Raw genomic sequence first — 10,126 nt, 5'->3', positions numbered from 1 at the left:
AAAGTCTTTTGCAAGACTAATATTTTGCTTTTTGGCTGTGCATGCAGAATATCTCTGCACAGACAAGGCAAATATCTAGGTATTCTGGAAATTGCAAACAAAACTGAACCATCAAAGACAAAACCCAGAACAATATAAGAATTATTCTTCACCAAACATGATGAAGAATGGAAGACATTAAAGCTGAGTAACAAAATACATAGAACAAAGTTCTTCAACACATTTTTGGATAATCAAGTTGTACATAAATATTCTCTTTTTAAGGGCAGTAATAGTAACAAGAGTAGAACCCACAGGTAAATGAGCGGGCATTGCTCAAATACACACCATTTATTTTAGACTATAGGAGGATACAGGATATCAGAAAGAACTTAGCTGTTGTAGGAATCAGATCTTTTCAATGCTTCAGATTTCACAGCACTAGTATTAAACTGATTTTAAAAACTACTACGGTATTTTTCCTATTGTTTCTCAAAAAATATCTGTACTCCATTTTCTATGTTAAAATTGGAATTTTACCACATTACTTTGACCTGAAGAAGACAATTCCTTTTATGTAAGATATGCACACTTGTCACAAAAGCAAAGAGATAGATAGAGGAACATATATATATATAGATACACACACACATATTTGTAACTGCAAAACATTTCAGCGGAAGAGTAATTTTTGTGCTGCAAATATTTTAAAAGAAGATTTTACTAAGTGATACGGCCAGATGCGTTTCCACATGACAAAACAGTAGCAAAACTGCACAGAAACTTTCAAACTGTACCAAAGCAGTACATACCGTTAACCACAATGGGAGAGAAAGGAAGGGAGTTACCCTATGCAACCCGAATAGAAACCAAGTAGCAAACAGTACTCAAGTCTTTCAGATTTAAATTGTTAGGGAGAAAGGAACTAATATCTTCACAATAATAAAATGTCTATTAAAAAAACCCTCTTTACTCAAACATACAGCTTCTTGAACAGTTCCACCACTGCGGTCAGAGCAGTTCCAGCTTAGTGTACCTTAGCTCATGTCAATTTTACATGATCTTTGCTAACAGGAACATTGACATCTCACTGGGCTGCAGCAACAAAATATTCTCAACTCTAGTTTCAACAGAAAAGTAAACAAATACATAATACAAAACCTTACAAAGCTAGCTTGCAGGGATTCTTTGAACTGATACCTACTGTCTACACGACCTTCTTCTGCACTTTATTTCCTAATGTTGCTTTGTAAGCCATTTGCCTTCCAAAATATTTTATAACACAAATACATCAAATCTATTTCCTCCCTAATACTTCATGCAGTACCAGAACTAATCAACGAATCTGTAATCACCAGCATCATTATAACAAACTCACATTATTTTAATGAAATATTTTTGATGTTAAAAGGAAGTTGAATATATTCTTGAAGAAAATCAAACCACACAGAGCAACGAGATGCATTTCTAACAGAACTTAACAGGAACAAAATCAACGAATACTATAACATAGATGTACATACATCCAATAGAAAAGGACTGGGTATATATTATTATGTGATCACAAAAAAAAAAAATGGACAGGAGCATCACCTAACTTTTAACCATGCAACTGAAAAATACACTAAGTTGCAAAGTCCACAGAAGTTATTTCTTCTATTAGAAACTGTCTACAAAGACTCATTTGTGCATGACACAGTGCAATCAGTATTGATTAAGAATGATAAATTGACTCAAATTTGTAACACAATGCTGTTCTGAAAAAGTAAACCTGAACTGTGATATACACCAAGTACCTCATCTTCTCAAGCACAGTCCAAAAAAAACCCAAAAACCAAACAAAAAAAAAAATCAAAAAAAGAGGATTACTGGTGCATTATACTTCAAGTCCAACACAAGAAAGTCTGCTATATTTTGCTCCAAATATTTGGCCAGTTACTTATTATGTGATCATTATGAACTAGACCATGAACTAAAGACCACATGCTAGAATGCAACTGAATTCACCATCCTATAGAAGTCAATAAAGACAACATATAATTTATTAATGATACACAAGAATCAAGTGCTTAGGAATATCAACTAAATTAATGTAGTCTCTCATTTCTCTGAACCGATTGTTCTTACTTTTACAGCAAATGCACAGAAAGAGTCCATATGCCCTAATAATGTAAAGAGAATGCATGACCTACATCATTTACGGATAAATTAGCCATTTCTGGTAAAAGTTATGGGAGGAGGCCAATTTGTTTGTCATATTATTCCCTAATTGCAAAATCCTTTTCCATTTCTGAGGCAGTTTAAAAGAAGTATCAAATCAAATTATAATAGTTGTGGTTTGTAAGTGTCTTAATATTGATTTCAGAGCTTCTATTCTGGATCTCATTCTAAAATACTTCAGATAAAATTCTTCCAGAAAGACCAACAGCTTACTTTCCAACACAGCAGCAACAAAGCCATTAGGTTAATCTGCTTTATGGTTGACCTATGTGGTTCAGATGAATTACCACTTTTGCCTGTTTCAGATGTAATTGCTGGCTAGAACAATGTCCAACTTGAAGCAACTCATCTTTTACAAAGAGAAGGGTGGATGCAGCAATACACCACTACAGTGAGGAAACACTGCAATTACATTTTCAGGTACATGAGAACCTTCCCTTCTTTTCCTCCCCAAATTACTTCTTATAGTTAGAATTTCAGCATTTACCTCTTCATATGTTTTTGCTTCTTAAAAACATACATACTAAATTCAGTTAGGTCATTGCATCAGAATTTGGTATGGGAAAGATGTTTTCATTTTTCAACTTTTTTTTTTTTTAAAACTTCAGAGAAAAATATGAAAAACTTCTGTAAGGCAAGGTGGTTGGCTTATTCATCGGTAAAAACACAACTAGCAGCAAAAAAAAAGAAACTGCTGTGGCAAAACAAAGCTATCTGGTGTAGAAACAGATTTAGTCAAATAAGGATATTTTTCAATTCATCAGACGAACTTCCCACAGGCACAGTGATCCTCCTTACAGACAGGATTTGTAGCATGACTCTCACTCCACTGAGCAGTGTTCACTGAACATTATTAGTCAGTCTTCCTTGAGACAGAAAACTTGGATTCTGTCCTATGGAATGAAAATAGTGAGAACTATCCTACCGTCTTTGGCTAATAAATGTACACAGACTGTATGTGACAAGATTCAATGGGTACTGCACTGACACTGAGATTATGCCATTGAGTTGTCCAGGGACCTCCGCACTTCAGCTTTCCTGCCTGTAAAGGGCAAGCAACGTATCTCTGTGGTTGAGAAGCACGCAGCTCCGTAGCACTAGGGGTGCGTGATTGCTACATCATTCTTGCAAAACTGATTCCACAAACCAGATTGTCAGATACCAGCTGAGAAATTCATACTAGACCACACCCAGATAAGCTCTGAAAGCATAAAACTGCAACAAGACAACGACCTACAGCATGCCTTCAGCTGCATAAATCAATCAATTGGTTCATTGAAAAATGCAAAAGAATTGATGCAGAAGCTCTACATCACCTACACTGAGATGCACAAGAATAATCCAGGTACATACACTGTCTTACAACACATCTTTCCCACAGCAGAGAAAGTTGCAGGCAAGTTTCCTAACAGATTTTAAACTCAGATGAATTCAAATATTCTCCTGCTTACAGCCACATTTTCTTTCAAACCACTCACAATAACGATTAAAACCTTTCACTGAGAAGTCAAGACATTCCTGTTTAACTATGGCCTTATGCTACAAAGACGTGTGTAAACACTGCCCACTCAGTAACAAATTTTGATGGTATGCCCTTACTGTGCAAGATACACCTTCAAGACACAAAACACTGTGGAATTGATACCTCAGGTCTTCAGATCAGAATGGTAACACTAACGTACTACTGACTTCAGGCTGGGAGAGAAGTCCACACATACCATTACTTGAGGAAGGCTGTCATGCTTCCAGTCCCAGAGACAGCTCATACAGTACTGCTTTGTGGAACGTCTGCAACCTTCTCCATTGCACAGGTCAGATACATTTTTTGACATCTCAGTTCCTTGAAAAACAAGCCTTGTCACAGCTTAACAACTAGGTTTGACAGACTGGCATCTCTTTGATAGGAAGGAAGATTTTTTTCCAGAAGTATGATACATACAATCTGGCCGGCCCTTGGCAAGTTTACCAGAATCACCGAGCTGAAAATTAAGGTTTCAGCGCAAGGTAGGCGCCTAACTCTTCAGCGTTATAAAAGCAAAGGCACTTCTGAACACAAACAGAAGCAAAAATGCAAGCAGTTCAATAAACACATAAAAGATACCTTTAGATTACAGATTGTTACTGCATTTTTAAGATAATATTCTTCACGCTCCTGGATTCAAGTGCCTAGAGTTGGACTTCAGCAAGGTAATGCTCAAGTCCTCTTGCTGGTTTAAATGTTAGAGCAGTAACACTGTAAGCAGTTAAAAACCCCTAGTATCTACGTGGACATTTGTGCAGCTTGTTTATATGCACAATCATTTATTGTTCCCACAGCTATAACCACTTGAACAACTGGTTCTTCACATCGCCTCTATATACAATTCCAGTAATCATGTGCACATTTAAGAACGGCTAGTGCATACATGCTGAACAGCTTCTGCACTTCTTCAGAAATTCGGTATCAAAGTCTTGTACCAACTCAAGTAAACTTAACTAAACTGAACCAGAATGTATTACTCTAATCTTGAACTCAAACAATGTAACATCTGTGTATACATTTCATTTTGATAGATCTAGAACAACAATTTAATGAACAGGGCTTACTAGAAAGAAAAACAAACCAGCAGTAACAAAATTCCAATTTTACAGACAGCTCCTTGACAAACAAGGATTTTTTTATCATGATGGTACATCATGACTGCAACAGATAGAAAAGAAGTAAAATTCCTCTAGTAGATTGTGAAACATCTAGTTATAATTGCCACGTTTGAAATAACCAAAGCAGCAGTGTGTATCAATAACTAGACCTCTCATGTTGTGTTTATTTAGTAAATGTAATTATTTAGATTCCAACATGCCCACATGCATTCTTCTTACAGTTCATTAAATAAAGGACAAAAAGGCAGACATTGTGCATAATTCTGTACAAACACAGGAAGACATGTTTCCTGCCACAATGAGTTTACAGCAATTTAAAGCACAATGCAATAAGGGAGTGCACTAGAATATAGGAGGCAAATAAGGGAAGAACAGACAAAAATAACAGCATCTGCAAAAACTCACAGCACTCTCACGTTAAAATTCATATTTGCTGCTGGTGAATGGACTTTCTGGGTATGAGTGTGCTTTGGTTTCCTGCTTGCCCATACATCTTATGTCATTAAAGATTTTAGTTCAGTTCAATAGCCAAAATGCGGTGATCTAAGCAATCTCCTTAGTATTTTCTTCCTAGTTACAAATACACACATTATAGGCTATCTGTCTATGTATCATCACCAATACCATACTGAATTACTACCTTATACTGCAAGCAAAAGTAGTTTTTATTTTGCTTGCAGAATATTTCAGTTGTTTTTAAACCTAGACAGATAAAACATACAATTTGAGTGGACTGACTATTTATATTTTTTTTGTGAAAAGTGCTAGACTAATACAATTCCAATCCTGAAATAAGTATCTTTCAAGATTTGCTTAAGACAAACTATGATCACATCCTGTTCCTGAAAGGTTACTGCTTACTCCATCCTTGGGCTGCACCTAACAATTACAAAATCTGCAGGGGCTTGCTGGTCTATCTGAAAACTAATTTGGGGGAAAAAACCCAACCCCAGAACACCCAACAACATAGAAAAAACACCACCACAACAACCCACACACCCTAGATTGGTTCATAGATCCAACTGGAAACTATCTTACCCATTCTGCAACCACAGGCTAGAAGCAATAAAACCAAGAGCTTGGGGGAAAATTTGCTTGAGGCACGACCTTAATTTAGCCTAAACCAATCATGACAGAGGATATCATATGCTTAACAGCAGACCCAATTCTCATTCACAAACTGCTCCTGCCAGAGCAGTACAAATGAATTTTGAAGTGGATGCAAATGGACCAGGTATGTTTAAAACGCACTCTTGGCACAGATCCTCAGTTATAACAAACTGCCATTGACTTCAAAGGAACTACACAGATCTACCCTTTGGAAGTATTTTTGGAGACTATTACTTTAGGCAATGAAAAAAAGGAAGGCTCCTAAGCAGTTTAAAACATATAGTGATTCTTTTTTTCCCTTCAAAACATCACAGACTATATGTGGGATGCTGAAACGAATTTGGGGCTTACATATACTCAAAGAATTTGTTGAGAGTGACTGAAATAACTACAAAACACGGAATATACAAATATAAATAAAGATAAAAGGGAATATAAAATAAAAATACATCTTTGTGAACTTTCAGATTTTTTTCAGAATAACCTAGCTTATATTTATTATTTGTTCCCATTTATGGGATAAATTCTTCAATGCCTTGCAAGAGATACTAATTTCAAAGATATTTCTGCTAGGAAAAAATGAATGTGTTAATTCCTCTGCTCTTATACAAAACTAGAAGTCACATTACTAAACATTACTCTCTTACACATTAAAATCCCTGTATGTGAAAATCTGAGTAAGGAAATCCTGAAATTGCAAGTTTTCACACCGACTACCTCACAGTTCATACATCGCTATCACTTAACACTTACCTGTTTCTCTATCTCATAACATTTACCTGTTTCTCTATCTCAGTTGCTGCACTACAGTGCTTGTAAGATCTACTTTGAGTTTGCTTTATAATCTCCTGTTTTTCTACTGAGTCATTTGTGCTTGTTCCACCATAGGTTTCATCCTTAGAGGACATTTTCCATTTTTCTTTCTCACATACAGATTTCCCTCAAAAAGTAATGTACGAACAAGAGGAAAGAGCTGGATTGACACAGAAGGCTACTTATCCCAGAAAACTGGGACAGGGAATCACAGAACACTTTGCACTACAGTTTTCACCCAGAGACAAATCCCTCCTTGGACAGGTTAGCTCTCAGCACAAGCAGGTCAACTGGAAAAGCGGACGAGGAAAGAAAAGACTCCCAATGTAACTCCTGACTCCTTAATCTTTCATCCATAAAGTACCATAGGGTACTTTGTGTTATCACAATATTTTCTAGTGGTAGGTACATACAAGAGTCACATATTATGAGCCATCACTAACATCCACATGTGCAAAGAACTGGCATCTGATTATTTACAAAGCCGAAGAAGATAAGGAATCCACATAGCTTTCCTTCCTCAGATGAACAAGTGTTGTAGTTGCTACAGAGATATTACAAGACTTTACTGGAAAGAGACAGGCTTCTATTAAAATAATCTGTTTTACGAAAAGGTTTGGAAAATCTTCTTAGAGAATAGTATTATAAGGAAAAAAATCAAGTTTTGAGGCTGGGGGTAAGCCAAGGTTTGATCTGGTCTGAAAAATGGGACTAATAAACTCTTATAAAGCGATGTTATTGTCATGCAAATTGAATTAGAAGATTCATGCCTCTAATGAAATAAATCAACAGTAAGACTATTAGTGAGAAGGCAGAAGATAGTTAGTCTCAAAACAGACAGCAATACCACTTTGTTTTTATTCTGTAGAAGAAAGTAGCAGTAAAAAAGATGCATTTTGTCTAAGCACACTAGTCAGTTCCTGACTCTCTAACTACACAGATCAAATTTACTTTCTACATATCAAATCAGATTTAAACAGTAGACATGCACCTAGCTGTTCAAGGTGTGATTCTGTCCACGTACAAATGTAAAACCCAGATGATGTTCACATACTAACTATATTCATATGCAGAAGTATTAAGAGTATCTAAAATTAGAGGAAAATGATGAGTACAAATCTAGGATCATAATTTTGGCTGTTACGTCTGGTTTACGGGTTCAGGTATGAGTTGTTTAGACTTGCTGTTATTTACCAGGCATTTCTTTATTCTCATTAAGCCTCTGTCATACCCTTTCACCAGATAAGGACAGGCACGCAACATCTTTAATTCAGTTTCTGTATTTGCAAAATGAAGATGATAGATCTCTAGGGTTAAAAGACTTTATACGATGCTTTCAAGAGTACAGCCTTTTTCCACTCTCATCATCATGAAGGAATCTCAAGTTATACTAAGACTGATCCTTCCAACCCTGACCATTCTGTGATGCATACAAGTCATAATTAAGCTTACACTGATTTCTTTCAACGTGCCACTGAAAACTATAAAATAAGAGCACAGTACTTTACATCTTATTTCTTTTGCTTTTACAACTGAAATATTTATTCAGGTCAATACCTTCTCTTACCCAATCTTTAACACACTGAGAAACGGAAAAAGGATTAGTGACGTGACTCAAGCCTATACAAGAAAATAAGTGAAGCTGTTATTTTTTACCAGCTTAAGATTTTACTTTCTTCCACAAGAAACAGTAATTCTGCACATTTCCAGGCTATCCCACCTCTCCATACATTATACAGTGAGATAATAGGAATGTGGGAAGGAAAAGGTCAATTGAAAGTCTGCTCTTCTGTCCCAGTTGTGAGGCCCTTTTAGCAAAGAATGTGTTTCAGTAAAGTAACTACCTCACATACTAACTTTGCAAATTCCATTCCTTTGGAGCCTACCGAGCACATAAGAATATAGCAGGGACAGGGATTTTATGGAATGGTCCTGACAGAAGGAGTAAACCAGACCAGCCAGAGCATGCAACAGACAGAAAGTACTTTCATTTTGAGGAGTGTTTTGAAAAATGTGATGTAAAAAGTACCCCATGCACAGGAACGCAGGACCTGGAAAGGTAAAAGACCTTCTACCAATTGATCAATGGAGTTTTAGAGTTTCAAAGCCAGAAATCGCATTTTTGTGCGTGCTTACACAAAAGAGCCCATGCCAACTGAAGGTACAAAAGAGTAACAGCCATTTACCTTCGTACATAAATTTTATGAGTTTCACATCAGGTAGAACTGATCTTCTTCGCATCAGCTGCTTTCAGACTTTCATTTAGTTCATTAAAATATCTTGTTTGGTCAGTTCTACCACTATAATTTATTTTAAACTTAGTGAAACCTTAACTAAAGAGGCAACCTGACATTAAGCAGCCACTTAAAAGCCTTTCCAGAATACCACTCCACTCTTTGCGGCAAGGGTTTGGGAACAGTAAAGTTCTAAGCCAGATTCCACTTTCCCTTCATTTCTCAGATCACTTCAATGCAAACTCCAAATTCAGGCAGCACCACCACAGACATGTTACCATCAGTGAAACCAGCCAAAACATGTTCTCTAGTTTGAGGTGGTCTTTTCAGCTAAGGTTGGGAAATGGCCCAAAATTGTGATCACTGTTCTAGTTTTTAAACCCCACTTCAAAGTTAAAAAGCTGATTTTCCTCTCTTGCTGCTTAAGGCAAATTTAACATGGCGTAAGTGCCAAACCCATTTAGAGTTGGAGGAACTTGCAAAACATACAGAGGCAGATTCTGTTGTTCTTACTCACTTTCAACAGCTCCAACTAAACTAATGGGACTTCTTAACACAATTAAGAAAAGTAGGATCCAATCCAAAAAGAATATGCACATATCATAGTTGAAAAACGTACTCTGCACCGAATACAGAGGTAATCTGGGGAGGCTTTCAAGTGCCCATTTAATGGACAGTTATATACCTGAAAAAACAGTAGGAAAGTCTTATTTCAAGACTTTTTTTAAACAACAACCACGTGCTAAACCAAATTTCATTATCTATCCAAAACATTTCTTAGTTGGGGGACGAATCTTCAAGTCAAGCTGCCCTGCGGAAACAAACTGTTAAGCATTAATCTGATGGAAAGTAGCACGCTTTAATGTTAGGTTGATGCAAAATACAGGTAGCATTCCCCAGCTGTGTTTCTCACAGGCAGGCAGTTCAGCAAGAGAGAGGGCAAGGTTCCTCCCGAGAAGATTTATGTCACTCCGTCCTTTAATATCTACATGCGTATGTATTTACAAATACACTGAGAACTACAGATTAACGATCTTCTTAAAACATCCGGTAAAAACACCATTTGAACCAAGAGACCGAATGGGGGCGGGGGGGAGGAAAGGGGGTTGGTTGTTTTCGGAAGCAAAGCC

The sequence above is a fragment of the Charadrius vociferus genome, unplaced genomic scaffold (genome assembly GCF_000708025.1).
Source record: "Charadrius vociferus isolate BGI_N301 unplaced genomic scaffold, ASM70802v2 scaffold88, whole genome shotgun sequence".
Classification (NCBI taxonomy): domain Eukaryota; kingdom Metazoa; phylum Chordata; class Aves; order Charadriiformes; family Charadriidae; genus Charadrius; species Charadrius vociferus.
The sequence above is the reverse complement of the archived record's forward strand: the minus strand, read 5'-3'. Positions refer to the sequence as shown.